Source organism: Sorex fumeus, unplaced genomic scaffold (assembly GCF_029834395.1).
Source record: "Sorex fumeus unplaced genomic scaffold, SorFum_2.1 ptg000024l, whole genome shotgun sequence".
Taxonomy (NCBI): domain Eukaryota; kingdom Metazoa; phylum Chordata; class Mammalia; order Eulipotyphla; family Soricidae; genus Sorex; species Sorex fumeus.
In genome coordinates, this window is record NW_026606081.1 from 49347410 (window position 1) to 49368340 (window position 20931).

The following is a 20931-nucleotide window of genomic DNA, read 5'->3' on the forward strand; positions in this document are numbered from 1 at the left end:
TACTTATTTACAATGTTCTTTGTGGTATTTTTTTTTTTGAGATTTGATGCTATCAATTGATTTTAACGACTAGTGCTCGTTCTCAAATTCAATAGTGCATTGAAGCTAGAACTGGAATAATAATTACCTTTCAGTCAATTGCAGTGCATCTTCAGATACATTTTTAAGAAGGTCACACACATGATATATGTTTTGTGAGTCCCTGAAGGTACATATTTTGTTTTTCTGATGCCACCATAAAAGAAAAATAGCTTTTTGACTGAGGATAAAAATAGTACACTGAAAGTTTATTACTCCAAATATCTATAATTTCTCCCAGTAGATAATGTAACTCAAAAAACTAAGTCCAGTTTACTAGTTCCATTTGCCTTTTTATCCTTTGTTCAAAGGAAGCTCTTTGTTTGTGTGTGTGTGTGTGTGTGTGTGTGTGTGTGTGTGTGTGTATGTAGAATTGTTCTGTCATCTGTTGGAAGACTTTTACAAATATCTCTTATCTTTTAAAGGATATTTCAAAATTACGAGGAAGTTGGAAAAATGATATTAATGCAGCCAACATTCATGTACAACTTTGGCAGGGATTGGGCACACCTAGCAGTATGCAGAGACCACACCTGGCAGTTCTGGAGGACTAAGTACAGTTCCAGGATTTGGACCATCGCTATGGGGCAGTCACATCGAGGCAAGTGTCTCTGTACTATCTCTCTGGCTCTCATCCATGCACATTTTGCAGACTGTTGGATCACTGATGTTTGATCCTTTTTTTGTCTTTGGTCTCAACACACACACACACACACACACACCCCACACACATATATACATACATACATACATGAGCACGAATCCATCTACACATACAACTTTCCGATCTGTCCAAGACCAAGTTATTTACTTTTTATTCCTAAATGCTTAGGTGCAGATTTAGTAGGATGAGGGAGAGTTTGTTTCCAACATCGATTAATTTTCAACCCTAAAAATAATCTTTTTAAATCTTTCCCTATATTGTTAGTTGGTCCATGTATGTCCTTTATAGCCTGTATTGTTTCTTTTAAATTTTTTTCTTTTGTTTTTTTGTCCACACCCAGTGGTGTCTGGGGATTACTTCTGGCTCCATGCTCATAAATCGCTTCTGGTGGTGCTCATGGGGCCAGAGGGGGTACTGGGAATCGAACTTGGATTGGCCACACGTAAGGCAAGTGCCCTACCCACTGCATTTCCTCTACAGCTCTACCAATGTTTTTCTACAGCCTGGTCTCCGGGCAACATCAAATAATCAGTCTAGTTACTGGTTCTCTTCTACCTGCTTAAATCTGGGCTATTTCCATAGCCTTGCATCTCTGTTGTGAAATACATATTTCAAACATATATCGTGCCCCCCTTTATAATGGACAACCCCTCACTCAGGATTTTCTGATGTCTTCTCGTGATCAGATTTAACTTCTCTAGGACTGCCCAGATGACTGCATGTATGATTTGTGTCCTTTTAAGGCAGCTCACTTAGAGACATACGGCTCCCACCCTTTAGTGGTGATGCTAATTTTAATCACCCGGTCAAGGTGCTATCTATTTTTTTCAATGCTTAATGAAAATTTCCCCTTGTTACTCATAAACAGTTAGTACACAGCCAATTTAAGCTATATAGATTTCTTAGTTCTCATAAACACCCCCCAGTCCTACCCCCCATATGTGATTCCTGCCTGAAATAGTCTTTACTGTAGTACTGTAGCACTGTCCTCCCATTGTTCATTGATTTGCTCGAGCGGGTACCCGTAACGTCTCACAACAAATTGTGAGACTTGTTGTTACTGTTTTTGGCATATTAAATATGTCATGGGATAGTATTTTGCTGTGCGGGCAAGATACTATCTTGCTGGGCTCTCTGAGAGGTGCGAAGGAATTGAACCTGGGTCAGCCATGTCAGCCACGTGCAAGGCAAGCGCCTTACCCACTGTACTATTTGAAAAACACTCATTTTATTTATTTATTTATTTATTTATTTATTTATTTTTAGTGAAAAACCATGAGGTACAGTTGTAGACTTACAAACTTTCGTGCTTGGGTTTCAGTTATACAATGATCAAGTACCCATCCCTCTACCAGTGCCCATTCTCCACCACCAATGATCCCACCCTCTACCCCATTCCCCCCACCCCACCTCTGTGTCAGGGCATTCTCTTTGCCCACTCTTTCCTTTACGGTGTTGTAGTTTGCAATAGAGGTATTGAGTGGCCATTGTGTTCTGTTTATAGTCTACTTTCAGCACATATCTCACATCCCGAGCGAGTCCTCCAAACATCCTTTACTTGGTGTTCCCTTCTATATCTGAGCTGCTTTTCCCCCCAGCATGTGCTTCTGGCTTCCAAGCCATGGAGCAGACCTCCTGGTACTTATCTCAACTATTCTTGGGTGTTTGACTCCCATTCTGTTACTTTATATTCCCCAGATGAGTGCAGTCTTTCTATGTCTGTCCCTCTTTTTTCTGGCTCATTTCACTTAGCATGATATTTTCCATGTAGAACCACTTGTATGTAAATTTAATGACTTCATCTTTTCTAACAGCTGCATAATATTCCATTGTGTAGATGTCCCAAAGTTTCTTTACCCAGTCATCTGTTCTCGGGCACTCGGGTTTTTTTCCAAATTTTGGCTATTGTGAACAGTGCAGCAATGAACATAGAAGTGCAGATGTCATTTCAACTGTATTTTTTTTGCCTCTCTGGGATATATTCCCAGGAGTGGTATTGCTGGGGCAAATGGGAGCTCAATTTCTAATTTTTGGAGAATCATCCACACTGTTTTCCAAAAGGGCTGAACCAGTTGGCATTCCCACCAGCAGTGAAGGAGGGTCCCCTTTTTGCCACATCCACACCAACACCAGTTGCATTTGTTCTTTTGGATGTGGGCCAGTCTCTGTGGTGTGAGATGATATTTCATTGTTATTTTGATCTGCATCTCCCTGATGATTAAAACACCAATTTTATATCTCTAGCACCCTCTCTCCACATACTAGTTAGCACAGCATCTGCTAAAAAGTTCCTCTGCTACTTACCTATCTTATCTATCTCCTCTCATTGATCCACATCTAATGTTATCTTATTTTTCAAAAATATTTAGAGATTATTACTTTAATTTGATGTCCAGATTGTCCTAAATTTGGCTAAAGAAAATCACTTCAAGATAGCTAGAGTTCAAATGTACAAGTGTTTTTATTGTTCACAATCACAATCATCCTGTTATTCGTCGATTGCCTCGAGCAGGCCCCAATAACGTCTCTTCGTCCTAGCCCTGAGATTTTTTTTTAGAAAGTGCCATATTCAAGGCTCTTTCAGAGTTAGGAGAATGAGCCCCTTCATTGTTACTGGTATTTGGCATATTGGGTACGCCACGGGGAGTTTGCCAGACTCTGCCATGTGGGCAGGTTACTTTCGGTAGCCTGCCAGTTTGTCTAAAGTAGGAATGAGATGATAAGATGTCGTGCGGCCGCGAATGCAGCCACGTGCTTGCGGGAGCTGGGTTTTATAGTCCCTGAATCTTAGCCGTTGATGGGATTACATGGCGCCAGGGGGCCAGTTGGTGGGTGTGACCCCCACCTACTGGAATTTGGAGGATCTGGGTGGAGGATGCTCAGCCCCAATCCGAGTAGGCTTGGAGATCTCGGCCCCAGAACCCGCGTGGCTTTGTCCCTCTGCCAGTACCTTCATGTGTGCGGAGAGTGGTCTCAGCATGGTGGTGGCTGGTTCTGAAGGTCTTCGGCTGCTGGAGCCCTGGTTGGGGCGGGAAGGAAAACTCAACCGGCTCCCCTCCAAGGGGCCCCCGGCGAGGACAGCCAGGCGCAGGGGCAGGAGACTCTGTTTTTATTGTTGGGTATGTGATATTGTTACTACAGCCTTGAAAATTCTCTTACATGATTCTGTAAATTAACCAACCTGACAGGTACGCACAGGATGCTTCACCAACAACTGTAGGAGACATGTTCTTCTCCAGTGCATGTGGAACATTTCCCACAATAGGCCGCAAAACAGGGCTCGACTATGTTTTATTTATATTTTTAAAAATTAGTGAAGAAATTTTGATTTGATAATTAAAGCCACACAACAATGTACCATAGACTACAACTAGAAATCAGTCACAGAGGAAAATTTAAAAATTCACAAATACATTAAAATTAAACAATATACAATTGAAGCCTGTAGCTATAATATAGCCTGTGTTATAGCATGATTAAACATATAATGGATAAATGCAGCCTATCACTGAAAGACAAAATCACAAAGAAAATTAGAAAAAAAATGTTAAGCAAATGAAAGTGAAACCCCAGAAAATGACATTTCATGGGATGCAATGAAAGCAGTACTCAGGGTAGACTGTAGCAGCACAGATATGCATTTAAAAAGAATAGCCATCTCAAATCAATGAACTGACTTTGAGACATTGCACCAAAACTATAGCTAGAAGAAGGAAGGAATAATGAGGTTGAGAGGGAAAACATGGAGTGGAGGAAAGAAAAATAAGAGAATCAATCCATGAAACCAAAACTTGGTTCTTTAATAAAGACCAACAAACTTGAGGCTCAGATATGAATGTATTTTGAGGTGAAAGGGTCATCTCCTTAGAGGTTGATGTTGAGAAAACACCAGATCCAGAATTGGACTCCATGGTTTTGGAGCTGAGCAGCGGAAGGGTTGGTACATGTGGAGGTTAAGATGTCATCTGAGTGACATTCAGGGGTCAAATGAGCTGTCAGTGTAGAGCTTAGAGGGGACAGGGGTGTAGAAAGAAACATGGCTTCGGCAGTGTATACAAGTCGTTTATCTAATTTATAAGTAGGGAAAATGTTTAAACAATCATGAGAAATACTCAAGAATTCTTACAATGTGAGACACTTTCACCTATAAACTATTTCAAGTGGATAAATGATTTGTGAATTCCGCACTGAACATGGACATAGTGCTAGTTGTTATAACTATGATGGGCTGGATTGTGTCTCTGGAAAAAGTCACACGTTGAAATTAGAACGCCTAACATTTCGTAATGTGATTCTTTAGGGATGGGGATTTTACACAGGAAATTAAGGCCAAATAAGATCGAATGAGGCAGCCAGTCAGGGTGCTTTTCAGAAGACACTGGACACAGGTATGTATACAGGGAAGACTAAGGAAGACCCAGGGCAGAAACGGTCATCTGTAGGTCAAGGAGAAAGTTTCAGAGGAAACCCAACCTGCTGGCCGCTTCACCTTGAACTCGGAGCCTGCAGAGAAGGGAAAACACTCTTCCCTGCACTTCTGCTACCCAATCCGTGATTCTTTGTCAGGGATGAGTGAACGAATCCAGAAGCTCTGTCAGTGACCTGAATTCAGTACAGTCATATCATTTTGTTTTTTATGTTTCTGGTCATGGTTTTTCCTCCTCACTTCTCAGTGTTTGGTGAAAAATAGCCAGCCTGGGTCTGGTGTCTGAGGCTGAAAGGGCGCTGATGGTTTGATAACTGAAAGAAGGTTTGTACACAAGGCCAGAAGTATACTCTGTCCTCCCAAGAGAATGGAACATCCTGGATTGATGCATATCTGAAGCGACAAGACCTTCATGTTTTCAAGGTCCGCCTGTTCACTTTCATCCTGTATGGGTGTTGGCTTTCAGAGAGAGAGAGAGAGAGAGAGAGAGAGAGAGAGAGAGAGAGAGAGAGAGAGAGCGCCAGCCCAGACAATGAAAGCTCCATCGCTTTGAGAGTAAGGTGCAATTGGCATGGTTTTGGTTTGTGGTCTTTTAACCTGAGGCTTAAAAAAATCATCAGTGGCATCAAATATCATTTATGACCCCCCAATGGACTGTGTGCCCCCGTGGATTTAAACTGGGGAGCAGCAAGGCACTGCACCAACAGTAGGTCTCATGTGGTACAATTAGGCTTCCCTGCCCTGGGAATAGGGAGGTGGGGGCAAGTTTCTGTCTGTTAATTCCTTACAGTAAACCTGAGCCATTCATTCAGTGTTGGAGAACAATGAGACGGTGTGTGGTCAGCTGGGATCTGAGCCCCAGAATGGACATGCAAGGATCTGAGGGTCCAGAAAAGCGGCAACATGGGATAGTCCTTTAAATAAAGATGAAAAGGGGACAAAGAGAGAGTACAATGGGTAAGCTACTTGTCTTGCATGCGACTGACCCTGGTTTGATCTCCATCATTTCGTAGGGTACCCCGAGCACAGTATACCTTGAACACTGCTATGTACGGCCCCAAAACTAACAAACAAACAAGCAAACAAACAAACACTGTCCTCCCGTTGTTCATCGATTTGTTCGAGTGGGCCCAGTAACGTCTCCATTTTTTTTTTTAACTTGTTGTTACTGTTTGGCATATAAAATACGTCATGGGTAGCTTGCCAGGTTTTGCCGCACAGACAAGATACTCTCGGTAGCTTGCCAGGCTCTCCGAGAGGGATGGAGGAATCAAACCCGGCTCAGCTGGCCTGGCTGCGCGCAAGGCAAATGCCCTACCGCTGTGCTATCACCCCAGCCCTAAGACTAAATAAATATGTAAAGTTTCCATCCTCACCCAGAGATCAGGTTGAGAAAGGAAGAAGGTGTTTGTGTTGAGGGGTCAGAGGTGGTAGGACTCACCAGTGAAGTCTCAGCTCCTGGGACTAGAACTTTCCCCGGAACCCATGAGAACTGGACACATCAGGGCTTTTGGTTTTTTCCCAAAACAAAACCCTGTTTTGTTTTTTGTTTTTGCATTCAGCTCTATTTTATTATTGTATTTATTTATTGGGCTGGAGCGATAGCACATGGTAGGGCGTTTGCCTTGCACGCAGCCAACATGGCCGACCCAAGTTCGATTCCTCCGCCCCTCTCGGAAAGCCCGGCAAGCTACCGAGAGTATCTCGCCCGCACGGCAGAGCCTGGCAAGCTCCCCGTGACGTATTCGATATGCCAAACACAGTAACAACAAAGTCTCCAATGGAGACGTTACAGGGCCCGCTCGAGCAAATCGACGAACAACGGGAGGGCCTTTACCTTTTACCTTATTTATTTATTGGAGGCGGGGGGCTTCAGTTCTCCGAGAAAGGAAGATCCAGCAAGGCAAGACCCCAGCCCCTTTCTGCCTCATAAACCACACCCTCCAATTCCCAGGTTCCAGCTGACAGGTGTTCTCCCCTGCCCCCTCTCCAAATAAAACAATCACTTCCTCCAGAATAGACTGGCGCCATTTGATCCCAGACTGGAGCCTGTCCATTGACAGCATCCTGGAAAGCTTGGCTCACCCACTCCGTGGCTCAGCATCTGAGGGCCCGGGCTCACAGACACCCATCAATCGATCTGGAGGTCAGGAAGGAAAAAGTATGGTGAGAAGAGCTCTGGGATACAGACCCCTGGGGCCGCCCCAGAGAGGAGCTCTGCCTGTTCTTCCCCTACCTGCCCTCTTTCTGCATTTTGATCCTTGAGCTGGTAATTTGACCCTGAAACTCAGTGGCCTTCTTGCAGAAATGTTGAGGGAAACTGGGCATTTGGTTTTGAATGGGTTTTCTTGGGGGGAAGTAGGGCATCTGGCGAGGCAGCACCCCCATCTCCACGTGACCCAGTGACCCTCCACTCCCCAATCCGAGCCAGGGCTCTCATTGGGGTAGAAAAAGCCCACACTGGCCCTAGAGCCAGTGGGGTGGGCATGGGGGGGGGTCGGTTCCTTCTTTCTTGCTGGAGATTTGTGCTGGGCCCGGCCCTTCACATCTCAGCCTATCTGTTGTCGTTGGCTTTCTGGAGCCCATGCCAAGAGGTATCATATTCTAATCCCCCTCCACCCCATCCCTTCAGCACCACACCCACCCGTGCCTAAACTTGCCATCATCCGAACAGAAGCTCCAGAACCCAACACGCAGCTTTCTCACTGCTGTACCCAACATGATATTTTTCCCCCAGCACCAGAGAGCTGATGGGCTCTCACGTGTCAGCAAGCAGCACCGCTTGGTCTTTGGCGAACCTTCCTTCTCACTCCCAAAGCTTTTGCTTGGGCGTTCAGGTCATGCTGGTGGGACCTTGTCCCATTGCTCCAACCTTAAAGCAGACCCAGACCATCCCTTGGAAGTGAACGGGACCCAGAATTTACGCTTGACCCAGCAGGGGAAGGAATAGAACCCATCTTCTCGTCATTTCTAAGTGAAAAAAAAAAATCCATCTCTGTTGGATTTTTTTCATCTTCTCTTTTTTAAAGGAGAACCTTAAGTCTTCTTGGGTGTTTGAGTATGACTGAGGATCAATCTCGGTTTCCTCTGACACTTTTCTCTTGTACCATTTCCTGTTTCAGATTTATTTGGGGGTGGGGGTGGGGAGGGAGGGGGCGGGGCAATGGAAATGGCCACCTGACCCTCAAACGAGAAGTCAGCGTAGCACAAAACATTCATCAGAGGTGACTTGTCTGTCCGTGGGAATGAAGGGAGGTCCTGGATTCAGAGTTTTCTTCTCTTTCTTCCTAGAAAGAGTGGCTCTTCAGGAGCACCCACAACAGACTCTTAACCCCACGTGTCTTTTTTCATCTTTGTGTCTTTTTGTCCAAACAAACAAAGGTCTTTGACTCTATGTTTAATTTCTACATGGGGAAACCAACGACAAGGCCCTTCGTAGGGATTTTTGCTATTTTTTTTTTAAATGGGGAAGGTAAGATATAGTACAGAGTTATAAGGCAATTGCCTTGTATTGTGGCTGACCCCCCCTCCCCACTCTACCCCTTTTCTATAGTGGTTCTACCATTATTAGGGAGTGATTCCTGAGCATAGAGCCAGGACTAAGTTCTAAGCACCCACTGGTTGTGCCAAAAAACAAAATTTTTTTTTAAAGATATTTGGGCTCCACAGTGGTGCTCAGGAGTGGCTCCTGGCAATGCTCAGGGCACCCTGTGGTGCTGGGGATCGAACCCGAACCGCCTGCCTACAGAACATGTGTTCAAGCCTTTAAGCCATCTGTATGTGTATGTGTGTGTGTGTGTGTGTGTGTGTGTTTCTTTCCAGTGATGACAGTTCCCCGGTGAGTCTTCACAATCATTTCCAACCTGGCCCTGTCTAAACTTGTATCTGGCATCTTTGGTATTTAATGGTGTCACTGATACCTCAGTACTTCCAACACAAGTGTCAGACTCCAGAAGATGCTTTGGCATCCTCATTGTCGCTGTTCATGTGAATCTTCTTCCAGCCAGGAGCAAGGCCATTAATATTGCTATCTTCTTGCGGGGCCCAAGTGGGGGCTGCCAGTGAAAAATGTTCCACTCTGCACACATGGGTTCAAATATGGGCTCTGCCATTCCACAACACCGCCCCCCCCCGCCACGCCCCAGGATTTGGGGATTAACGGTCACACCAAGACACAGCAGATAGGCAGAGAGTCCTCTCCCCAGTAGAGGACCAAAGCGAACAGCCAACCATGTCTTGAGGTTTGTTCTACACCATTTTTCAAGAGTGAGCAGAAACCAGGGCTTTAAATCGGATTAAGACTGTTTATGCTATAAAGGAAATCAGCGGCCGGCACCAATGGTTAGAAGAGAACCATTTGGAGCTTAGAGTTAGAAGTTGTTGTTGTCGCTGTTCATCTTCCTACAAATTGCCTCTCAGAGTGTGTGTCTGGCTTGGTCATTGAGGGCAGCGCACAGAATAGAAACGCATGTGCACATGTTGTCCTCTGAGAGGCAGAGAAGGAGCAGAGGAGGGGGACCAGACTGTCAATCCAGACTCTCAGGTGGAGTCTTAGACACTGGTTTTCAGGGTTTCTGCAACAGGTAGGCCTTTCCAGAGATGGAAAGCTAACACATCCAACCTTTTTTCCATTTGCAACTTCTCTCAAGGCAAGTCAACAATCTCAGGAGATCCTGCCTCCAACTGGAGGGCACCATGCCCGCCACTCACGTCTGCATTGAGCAATGCTCTGCATTCAACATCCTTTGGGCCCCGATTGCTACCCACCTGGTCCTGATTTGCTGCTTTCTTAACCATATCCCCCCCACCTGTTTCTCAGTTCTGGATCCTATTTTTACTCAATGGTCAAGTCATGCCCATCAAGTTACCTCTGAAGCGCCAGCCTGCCCCATGCCAAACTTTGTCAAGTCCTCTCTCCATGAATGCCATCTATCATCAGTTGCTTTTGTGTTTGGTTCTGTTTTTCACATTTTCAAGATTTAATTAAAGCACCATGATTTTCGAAGTTATTCATAGCTGCACTTTAGACCTACAATATTGGAATACCGATCCCACCACTCAGTTGCTTTTTGGAAGTCATGCCTTCCTCTCTTTCCTCTCGTAACTGCCCCAGGTTGACTTTAATTGCATGACTAATCTCCAAACCCAGTCTCGTTTATGGAAGGGAAGTTTACACGACTTATACAAACTCTTAACACGACATATACAAACTCGCAGACTGGGTTGGAAGGGGGCAGGAAGCAAATGCCTTTTCTGAATCTTTTCAAAGGACAGCGAGCCCTAGTGCAGGCAGGAGGAAGGGGTAATGGAGTCCTATAAGGACTCTGATTTATATTACGCAGCCTGGCTTGGCTCTCGAAGGCAGAGGGGTGAGGGGGTTCTGGCGTCGGGCAGTGATAAGGTCTGAAGTGACTCGGCAATGTCGGGTCTCTGAAAGCCCCAACTTTGATGAGAGTATGAGTATATTCTGGGCTCGAATAGATCATGTCTAGTCGATAATACTGTGTTGAAATTTTTCCCAGATGCACTTCAGTGTTCTTGCCAAAATAATACAGCAAGCATGGAGGCTGATGAGTGTGTTGCTGAACCCAATGAGAGGAATGTGTTTGCAGTGGAGCCTGACATCAAATCATTGCATTGTATGCTTTGTCCCTGCATATTCCTCTGCTGGAACGGTGAAATGTGTGGATATTCTGTTTTATTTTGTATTTGGGCCCCACCAGCGGTGCTCAGGGATTACTCCTGGCTCAAGTGCAGACTCAAGAATCACTCCTGGGAGCGGGGGGGGGGTGGGGGGAGGATGTGAGATTAACACCCGCCCAAACACAACCCTGGAAGCTGAAAACCTTCACACCCCACAGTCGCTGCCATGCTCACAGCCAGACCCCACTGCTCGAGATGAGCCTCATCCAGAAATTAATCTGCTAAAAACACAGGTATGCAGTTTTTGTGACTGAAATCTTCAGGCTCTCAAGGAATCAGGGATGGGCAACCTCCTCCCATATCCCTATTCTTCCGGAAGCCTCCCATGAACTGCCTCTAGCACCAAATATGCTCATTAACCGGCCATGATTCTGAGACTCATATATAAAATCTTGAAAGAGATTAACAAGTTGCAGAGATGCTTCTGGACCCAATACCAAACTGAGTCATTCAGGGTACCCGAAGTTCCCATCCAGTTAAAACTTTGACTTCTATTGTATCACCCCATTCAAAATTTTTAAATTCCTGGAGCACAGTCACACTTGTGACTGTGCAACATCTCAAACTATACATCATTTATAAACCACGAGTAGCACACCAGATTGGATGGGATATAAAGTGGAAGGCAACCATTCTCGATTAACAAGATATAAACGCACAAGGTTTACTGGTAACAACATGTTAGTAATCTCTTATGCAAGGGCTTAAGGGCTCCATGGTGTGATACAACAATCTTCTAAGAAAACATTTTTGATACTTTTTAGCAAATTATTATTTATAACAAGCAATATAAAATGAATTACTCAGGGCCTGCTATAGAGGCAGGCTTGAGGGGTAGTTGGGAAAATTGGAAATAGTGGTGGTGGGAAGGTGCAATGGTGGAAGGATTGGTGTTGGAATATTGAATGTAACAAATCATCTTAAACATCTTAAACTTATATGAAAAATAAAATATCTTAAAAAACAAAATAAAATGCTTACTAAAAAATCCTGGTGTTGCTCAGTTCCTACGTGTACTTGAAGTCCATACTTGCACATGGCTATGGTGCCTGTTGGCCCCTTCCGGAGAGTTGAGAGGTGTGGAGAAAGACAGTGAGCAGACAGTTAAGGGGTGAAAGCTTGGATAAGAAGAGGCACTAGACTGGGCTGTTCCATGGGGTCTTGGAAAGACTGAGCCCCCCTCACCCCCAGATGATAGGATCCTAGTGTAGGGGGCAAACTCATGCCAGGGACCAAAACTCACCTCCTGAAAATTGGGGTTACAGTGTAGCTGGGCAAGTGCTACTGGTTTCCGGCTCTCCCAAACCAAATGTCGAAGGCAGAGGGCATCTGTGTGCTCTCCTCCCTGTTCTGTGGAGGAGCGAGTGTGAGCCAGCAAATGCTTCAGCTTTCGGGCATTTGGGCACTAGGTAAACGGCCTTTGTCTGGGCTGAAATGCTGAAGTCACTGAAACATTGACGCTTCCTTTGCTCCCCTCCAAGGTGGGGTTTGGAAGGAGGACTCCTCAATGGGGGGAGCTCACTCCACCAGTGACTGACTTTGTCCACTCATGGCAGGATCCCTGTGCAGTGGGAACAGCGTGACACCCCACAGGCCAGGAGAGATCAAGGTGCTCAGGAACTTGGCCAAAGTTGCTTTGGCGTGAGTGGCAGGGTCAGGAGATCCTAAATCAAGAGCCATGGCTAAACACCAAAGAGAGTATTTGTAATTGTGATGCCTGGTTACTCTGTGCTCTTATTCTTCTCAAATCAGTTATGTTTATCGTTGTAGGTGATGAGAGAGGACACTTCAAAAGTGATCACTGGGCCGAGTCTGTCAAACAGAGGCTTAAGTACATCCTCCCTCTCAGGAGACAAGACGGACAGGTGCAGGAGCAGAGCCCACTCGGAGCTTTGATTGATTTCTTCTACCGGAAGGGAAATTGTGCTTATTCATCTCCACTTAGAGTGAGTTTTGAGTGTCTTGTGTACAACAGTCCTTCTTGTGCCAAACGGGGTGTTTGGAAGTGTCGCTTTGTGAAGTTTAGAGTTTAGAGCTGAGGGCAGGTTGTACAGAAGAGTGGAGGAAGATGAGGAAACAAACAAAAAAGTCTGAGACCATCCAGTGAATGTGCTCATTTTTGTTTCAAAGCATGTCTACTATTATACCTCTATAAGAAAATTATCAAAACAAAATTCAAGTAAAGCCTAACTACTCTATATTCAGCTGGAGCGATAGCACAGCGGGTAGGGCGTTCGCCTTACAAGCGGCCAACATGGCCGACCCGAGTTCGATTCCTCCGCCCCTCTCGGAGAGCCCGGCAAGCTACCGAGAGTATTGGATATGCCAGACACAGTAACAACAAAGTCTCCAATGGAGACGTTACTGGGCCCGCTCGAGCAAATCGACGATCAACGGGAGGGCCTTTACTTCAAAAGTGATCGCTGGGGGGCTGGAGCAATAGCTCAGCGCATAGGGCACTTGCCTTGCACGCAGCCAACCCGGGTTCGATTCCCAGCATCCCATATGGTCCCCTGAGCACCGTCAGGGGTAATTCCTGAGTGCAGAGCCAGGAGTAACCCCTGTGCATCACCAGGTGTGACCCAAAAAGCAAAAAAAGTGATCGCTGGGCTGAGAGAATGATTGGGTAATGATTTACAGAATGGCTGTATTGCTCATGACAGTATGTGTATGCACATGTGCATGCTATCATGTAGTCATCCCTATGTAACTGATGCCTTCAGTTCCCGGGAACACATGTGTCTGACAGGATTCCAGGAGCTAGGTGCTTGTAGTTTTCAGGGCACTGCAATGGTTTTACAAGTTCTGAAAAAGAAACTTGCTTCCCCTTGGACTTTTTTCTTGTTCACTTTTTCAAACCAATAGCACTACCAAAGGTGTGTTAGCTTCGTTTTGGAGAAAATAGAAAAGGCTGTTGGTATTTAAGCATGGGAATCAAAATGCTTGGCTGTCTTGACCCAATCAATGGCTCCCTCCCATTGCAGTTCAGATGGGCAGAGTTGTTCAGTGTTTCTGAAAGTCCAGGGGCTCTGTCTTTCCTTACCCTCCCCCTGTCCAACTAGTTCTAGGTGACTGAGATCTGTCAAAGAGATATGAGCAACACCTACACACACACACACACACAACACACACACACACACACACACACACCATAAGCATGCAAGTCAGAGCCCTGGGGAAGCTCTCTGGTCTGTCCTTCACAGTCCTGCTCATTTCACAAGCTGCAGCACAAATTGTGGTGCCGCCATCCTCCTGGCACCCTGCATTTCAAGGTACATAAAGCCCCTCATTGGCCCGTGCTGGGCAGGTAATATGAGGAAGAAACAAGTTGTTGCTTGCTTTAAGCTTCTGAGATTTGGGGCCTAGTGTGTTATACTAGCATGGCCCCTGCCAGTGTCATCACCACCCGTGGGAATGCATGTAAGTGGCTCGGGACCTAACCAGAGGCCTGACTGACTTTGGGCCATCGCTGAAAGCAAATGGGAACGTCACCCATTTCTCTACACCCAGAGGGCCAGGATTGTGATCACCCAGACTCGGAGATTTTCCCAACCAATAACTGTTCAAAATAAAAATCAAAAGATCTGAAGGATAAGGTGCCTGCCTTGTAGGTAGATGACCCCAGTTTGACCCTTGCACTGCATAGGACCCCCAAGCACTGTCAGGAGTAATCCCCAAACATAGCTGGGTGTAACTCCCAAAACAAAACAAACAAAAAGAGACCAACAAAAAGCAAAGCATTAAATGCCCCCACCTGCTCCAATCATGTCTTTTCCAACAGTCTCCTCAGCCTTTCCTAGTCAGCTGCGTGTCTTCTGAGTTCTTGGCCTAATGAGTTGAATCACTGAGACTGGGGCTCCTAAAGTAAGAGCCAGGAGAAAATGGCGGGTGTTCTGAGAGTTTCTCAGAAGAGCTCAGACGCTGTGTTTGGTCCTTGACAGCTGTGGGCACTGTTAACACTAAGTCAACACTGTTGACACTGGTTCTCAGCAGTTTTCCACAGCGGGGGATTGAGGGAGTGTGAGGGTGAGGGCTACTGACAGTATTGGTATTTGCCCTTAGACCTACGCAACTATCTGGGTGCCACACTGTTCTTGAAAAATTCAGTCAAATCTTCAAGACAACCCAACTGAGTCACAAAGGCTCCTGGAGTTGACTGTGCTGGGTCCCCAGAGGTGTGGCCGAACCCCAGGCTGCTGGTGCCTTCTTTGCTGCTACCGGAGGTGGGGCCTCCTCTCCTGGGAACATTCTGGGTCTTCTCAGCTCTGCCATAGTGTGTCCTTTCTAGTGGGTTTGAAAGGTCTCATCCCAAACCTCTCACCCAGAATGTTGCAATAAATGTGCTCCCTCATCCTCATTATTATGCCATCCTGAGGAGAAAGGGCAGAGGTCAAGTTCTTTCTTGAACTTTCTTGAGCTACAGTTTTGTTCAAGGGCTGAAAGCTTATTTCTGCACCATCTGAAGCAGTTTTCAGTCTGAAGTAGGCCCTACCAGCTTTCTTGGTTGCCCATCACCACCGCCCCCCTCCCCAGTAGCACATTTCAGAAGGTGAAATATAAATAGTTACTTGTTCAGTGTCGCCCGGAGGTGCCAGACCCAGCCTCTGCCATAGTCTCCATCAGTGTTCACTGTTGTGGCAAAGATAGCAGAGATCTGGAAATGTGCCACACACACTATTTCTGTTGATTCCTATCCGTTTCATCCCCAATCGTGTTCTCTTAAGATGACTGATTTCTTTTTATTTAATTTTTATTTATTTATTTATTTTGAATACCCATTCCTCCATCAGTGACCATTTCCCACCACCACGGATCCCAGTATCCCTCCCCCCCCACCCCCCATCCCACCCTGCCTTTGTGGCAGGGCATTCCCTTTTGTTCTCTCTCTCCTGTGATTTGTCACGGTCACGATCCTCCCGTTGGTCATCGATTTGCTCGAGCAGGCCCAGTAACGTCTCCTTCGTGAGGCTTGTTGTTACCGTGTTTGACATATTGAATACATCACGGGTAGCTTGCCAGGCTCTGCCGTGATTGTGGTTTGTAAAAGAGTTAAACCTGATTTTCAGGGAGAAACGTTGGATGATTTACTTTCCATTGATCACTTTGTGTATAAGGAGATGGAGTAAAAGTCCTGGTTCCCGCATGCCCGAGCTATGCTTGTAGAGGCTCATGGTCACTGGGGTTCCATCTGGAGAAGGCGGGATGCAGCACCTACCGCATCTGGGACTTCCCGGTGATCTCGGCTCTGTTTGGGACCTGGAGCATTCTCTGGGAGCTGTGGAGCCTCCCAGCGGCCTTTCTTTTCTGTTGCTGTGTACTGTAAAGATGGCGCTGGGGGGCGGGTTGTGGGCGTCTTAAGATGACTGATTTCTGGGTGATTTTTTTATTCCCCACCAAAGTGGGTACATTTTCAGTTTCTTTTTTTTTTAATATAGTTTGTATACATACAAGGACCTTAGTTACCTGTTCTTTTTTTTTTTTTCTTAAATTTTTTTATTGATTGAATCACCAGGAGAACAGTCACAAAGCCTCTCAGTTTAACTCTTGGTCGGTCATACCATGATCAAACACCCATCCCTTCATCAGTGCACATTTTCCACCACCAAGAACCTCAGTATATTCCCCTCCCACACCTCCCCCTGCCTGTGTGGCAGATTTCCACTTTACTCTCTTTCTACATTGATCATATTCAATATTACAACAAAAGACCACAATTATTATTTGGAATTTTCCGCAACAATCAGACCTGCAAAAAGACATCATTAGATAATTTATTTTCTATTGCTGATTATGAAGGGCATATGATGTTGCGCGGCCACTATCGTGGCCATGGGATTTGGGATTTCTGATATTTTAGTAATAACTATAGAGCGATTACTGCCAAAAGCCGCTGGGTTCTGAGATTGGTTTGTATGCCTCTGGGATCATGGTCGTTCAGGAGCTGGAGGAGGCATTCGTGGGTGGCAACTCGGGGCTTTGTCAGGGTGGGAAGCAGGGCTGGTTCCACCCCCTATCTCATGAGGCCCCACTTGCCTCATCGCTACAGTCTCATACCTGGCTGTTCGTTAGGCTCTGAAAGATGGTGGCCACCATGCCGCTGCTGCCAGGGGGAAAAGGCGGAGGAACAAACACCCATCCACTCCGGGGATGGCACAGTGCATAGTTTAATGTACAGTCCAGATGCATTTCTGCCAAAAGCTGGTGGTATCTGAGATTGGTTTCTGTGCCTCAGGGATCATGGCCATTCAGGAGCTGAAGGAGGCATTTATGGGTGGCAGCTTGGGGCCTCGTCAGGGTGGGGAGAAGGGCTGGTTCCGACCCCCATCCCATGAGGTCCCACATGCCTCGTCACTGTAGTCTCATACCTGGCTGTCCATTAGGCTCTGAAAGATGGTGGCCACCGTGCCACCACCACCACCAGGGGGAAAAGGTGGAAGGACAAATACCCTCCCCCTCCATGGGCGGCAATGTGCCATTGTTTAATGCACATGCATTTTGGTTGGGCATTATATTCTGCATTTCAGTTGTGCGTTATATTTTGCTCGAATTTTCCCACTACCATTCAAGTCTGCCTTCCAGGGACAGATGCTAGATCATTTACTTTCCACTGCTCACTGTGCATACCAGGAAAGGTCGTACGGCCGCATAAGCAGCTGCATGGTTCAGAAGAATACTCCTGGTGCCCACATATCGGAGCCATGCTTGTAGAAGCTCATGGTTGCTGGGATTCCATCTGGAGAAGGCGGGGAGACTGCACCTGTCCCATCTGGGACCTCCTGGTGATATTGGCTCAGTATGGGGCCTGGAGAATTCTCTGGGTGTTGTGGTGCCCGCCGGCCAGGTTTCTTCACTGCTGTGTCCATTTTCGGTTTCTTACGCCCAGCCTGAGAATGATGATTGCATCTTCCCCTTCCCCAGCTGATGCTCAGGAGGAAGGACAGAAGAGGGAGCTCTGAGGTAAGTTATTGGGGGCTATTAGCCTGTGCCATCCCACACAGGGTAGCCAGGATGCACTCTGGGCCCCAGCCTCTTGCCCCCTGGTTCTGTGGCAGGTGACCAGCACTGTCTAGCTCCCCTGACCTGCTCCAACATACCACCCCCATGCTCTGCACCTGTCTCTGGCTTCCAAGTCCCTTTCTGTGGGTTTTCCTCCCCTCCCTTACCATGCAAAGAGGGCCTCAGAAAGAGTGTGGAGGGCAGAGAAAGGGGGACCCACTGACTCCAGTACACCCCAGCCTCTGCACTCAGCCTTTCTCACATTGTGCAGCTTCCGGGGTGCTGCAAAGAGGCAGAGCTGGACCCCATTCTGACCACAGCCTAAAATGCTGATGTGGAGGACTCTGTGAGAAAGAGTACCAGGGGCCTCAGAGCCAGCTACCAGGCGTGCCCACCTCCTTTGCTAAAACCAGCCATGGCCCACAGCCCAACTAGCGCTACTGAAGTGTCTTCCAGACGTGATGAAAGGTAGCTGGTGGCTCTGAAGGCCTGTGCTGGACCTTGCTAAACTCCCTGCAGGGAGGACAGGAAGACCCTGCTAGTGGCACGTTGGGTCAAGGCAATCAGCATTGCCATCCGTTGTCTCCTGGTTTCCTAACTGTGCTCCTTCCCCTCAGACTTGCTACTTCCAGTGGGTGCTCCTCCCCGTCAGATCTGTACTTCCAGCTTGTGCTCCTCATTTCAGACAACCTATTCTACTCCACCTCAGAGAGCCTGTACACTTCCCCTCAGAGAGCCTGTGCCCCTCCCACTCATATCTGTACTTCCGGCCTGTGCTCCTCCTCATTAGTCAGTCTGTGCTCCTCCCTCTCACACCTGCTACTTCCAGCCTGTGCTCCTCCCCTTCAGACCCGCTACTTCCATCCTCAGTTCCTCTTCCTCAGATCTGTACTTCCGGCCTGTGCTCCTCCCCCTCAGCCTGTGCACCTCCTCCTCAGACAGCCTGTGTGCCTACCCCTCAGATCTGTACTTCTGGCCTGTGCTCCTTCCCCTCAGACATGCTACTGCTGTTCAGTGTTCACCCCCCCACCCCAAGACCAACTGGCTTCCTGCCTGTGGTCCTTCCCCTCACCCCTGAGCATCCTGCTCCAAACCGCCACCACCCCCTAATAGCCATAGTGCAAGAGTTAGCTCAGGAATATTTTTCTTCCCCTAGTGGAGTCTTTACATCTTGACCCTGGCTTTCTCTCAGTGTCAAACCACGAGAGCCTCCACATTCAAATTATTGCTGAGTGCCTCACCTGACTGAGCGATGAGAGTCAGAGTAGGGAACTTGTGTCCACCCTTCATGGCCTCCTCACCACTAAAGGTGTCCAACTTCAGAACCCACCCCCAGTTTTGGACTTATCACTGTGCTCAAGCTTTAATTTTTTTGTCTCTTTAAAAATATTATTATTATTGGTTTGGTTTTGAAGTCATGCCAGGTGGTGTTCTAGGCTTACATCTGGCTCTGTGTTCAGGAATCACCCCCAGTGGAACTCTGGGGGGCCATATGTGGTGGTTGGCTAGATACAGGGCAAGTGCCTTAACGCCTCTACTATCTTTCTGGCCGTGAGTTTTCCTTTTTACTGTTAGGACATATTTTACCAGGATGCTAAGTGAACTATTCAACACTGTAACAGAGGAAAAATAGCAGCCAAATAAAAAGCGTGACCTTGATAGAATTCATGATCATGGAGTATTATTATTATTATATTACTATTATCATAATTATTATTGGTTTTTGGGGTCACACACAGTGATATTAACTAACCCCTTGGCAAGTTAGTACCATAGCCTTGTCTGAACTTTGTTCTTATTGATAAGAAAGTAATATGGTCTTCCAGAAGAGAAAAAAAATTCTCCTTATGTAGGAGAGCCATGATAATTGTCCCTATGTGGAGTCTATGTGCGTGGTAGGTGTTCATGCCCAGATTTGTGTCATTGCTCTCTTTGACATTTGTCCAGTGAAGAAAGGAATTAAGAGCACATATCTCAACATTTCCCTTTTCAGTGTGTGTGGGGGGGGACACATGACTTTATTCCCCAACTTTAGAGCAAGTTCTTTTCCTGGCTCTGCTAGGGCAATCTAGTAAGATTTAATGCTGCGACACTTCTCTCTTAGCTAAGGTCTTGAATGTCACAGGGCAGGCATTTTCAGGATCCCTGGGTGAAACCTTGAAGTCCATTGTTAGCTTATATTGATCCACTCATATCTCTGTTCTGATGCCAGATAGAGACTGATCAGGCCAGTTCCAGGGGAGATAAATTCTGGAACAGGTAGGACTTGAGGCCAGAAAAATCACATTAGAAAAATGGAAAAGCTCCTGGCTGCATTAGGAAATGCCTGGAGAAAAGTTCTAAGAGAAGAATAATTGCATAAGCATCCCCAATGCCAGCAGTAGCTGCTTAGAAAAGAAAGGAGCACTATTGGGTGAGAGGGACACAGGGTGTGGAGAATATAGACAGGATATAAACTTCATTTCTAGCAGTCTCATATGGAAATTTCACTGGCACTGAGCATCTTTACTTTGATCTCTGGAAAGGTTAAAGGAGCCCCTAAGATCTCCTGAAATTATAGCATTTATTTTTGTTTATATCAGCTCTGCAAATGTGCTACATGACTTTCCTCCTCTGGGCCTCCTCAGCTGCACCTTCATAATTTATTCTGCCAGGCTTGTCCTGTCCTTGACATACCAAGTCATTAACTTGAAATCAGAAAAGTTCTGTGAGGTCTCTAAATTCCTTCCTCCAACTATCAAGGCCCTTTGCGAGTTGAAATAAAGTTGTCAACTGGAAGAGGAGAAATAATTGGCCTCCATGGCCATAGAAACGTCTAAACAGAAGATTTTCTTTCTTTCTCCACCTGGGGTGATTTATTTTCATGCTTTTATGAGACTTTAATGAGGAAACTCTATCTGTATGCCTAGTAATTATCCACCAAATTTCCATTTCCTGTCAGAAAATCCACAAAAAGAATGGGAAAAAATGGTGGAAGTAGGAGACCTTCTGAACTCTTACCTGTGACCAGGAAGCATACCTGTGATCTCCTTTGCATATCTGCTAAAACTAGATTACCATCTTC

The 20931-nt window shown here is 46.3% G+C and overlaps 1 long non-coding RNA gene across 1 annotated transcript; it reads left to right on the plus strand.

Annotated features, from left to right (window-relative positions):
- The first annotated feature begins 1426 nt into the window (after window positions 1–1426).
- LOC130023793 (uncharacterized) lies at window positions 1427–12728 on the plus strand. The gene is made up of 3 exons (XR_008792489.1): window positions 1427–1553; window positions 5416–5591; window positions 12642–12728. It is a non-coding gene; the product is annotated as an uncharacterized LOC130023793 (long non-coding RNA).
- The last annotated feature ends 8203 nt before the right edge of the window (window positions 12729–20931 follow it).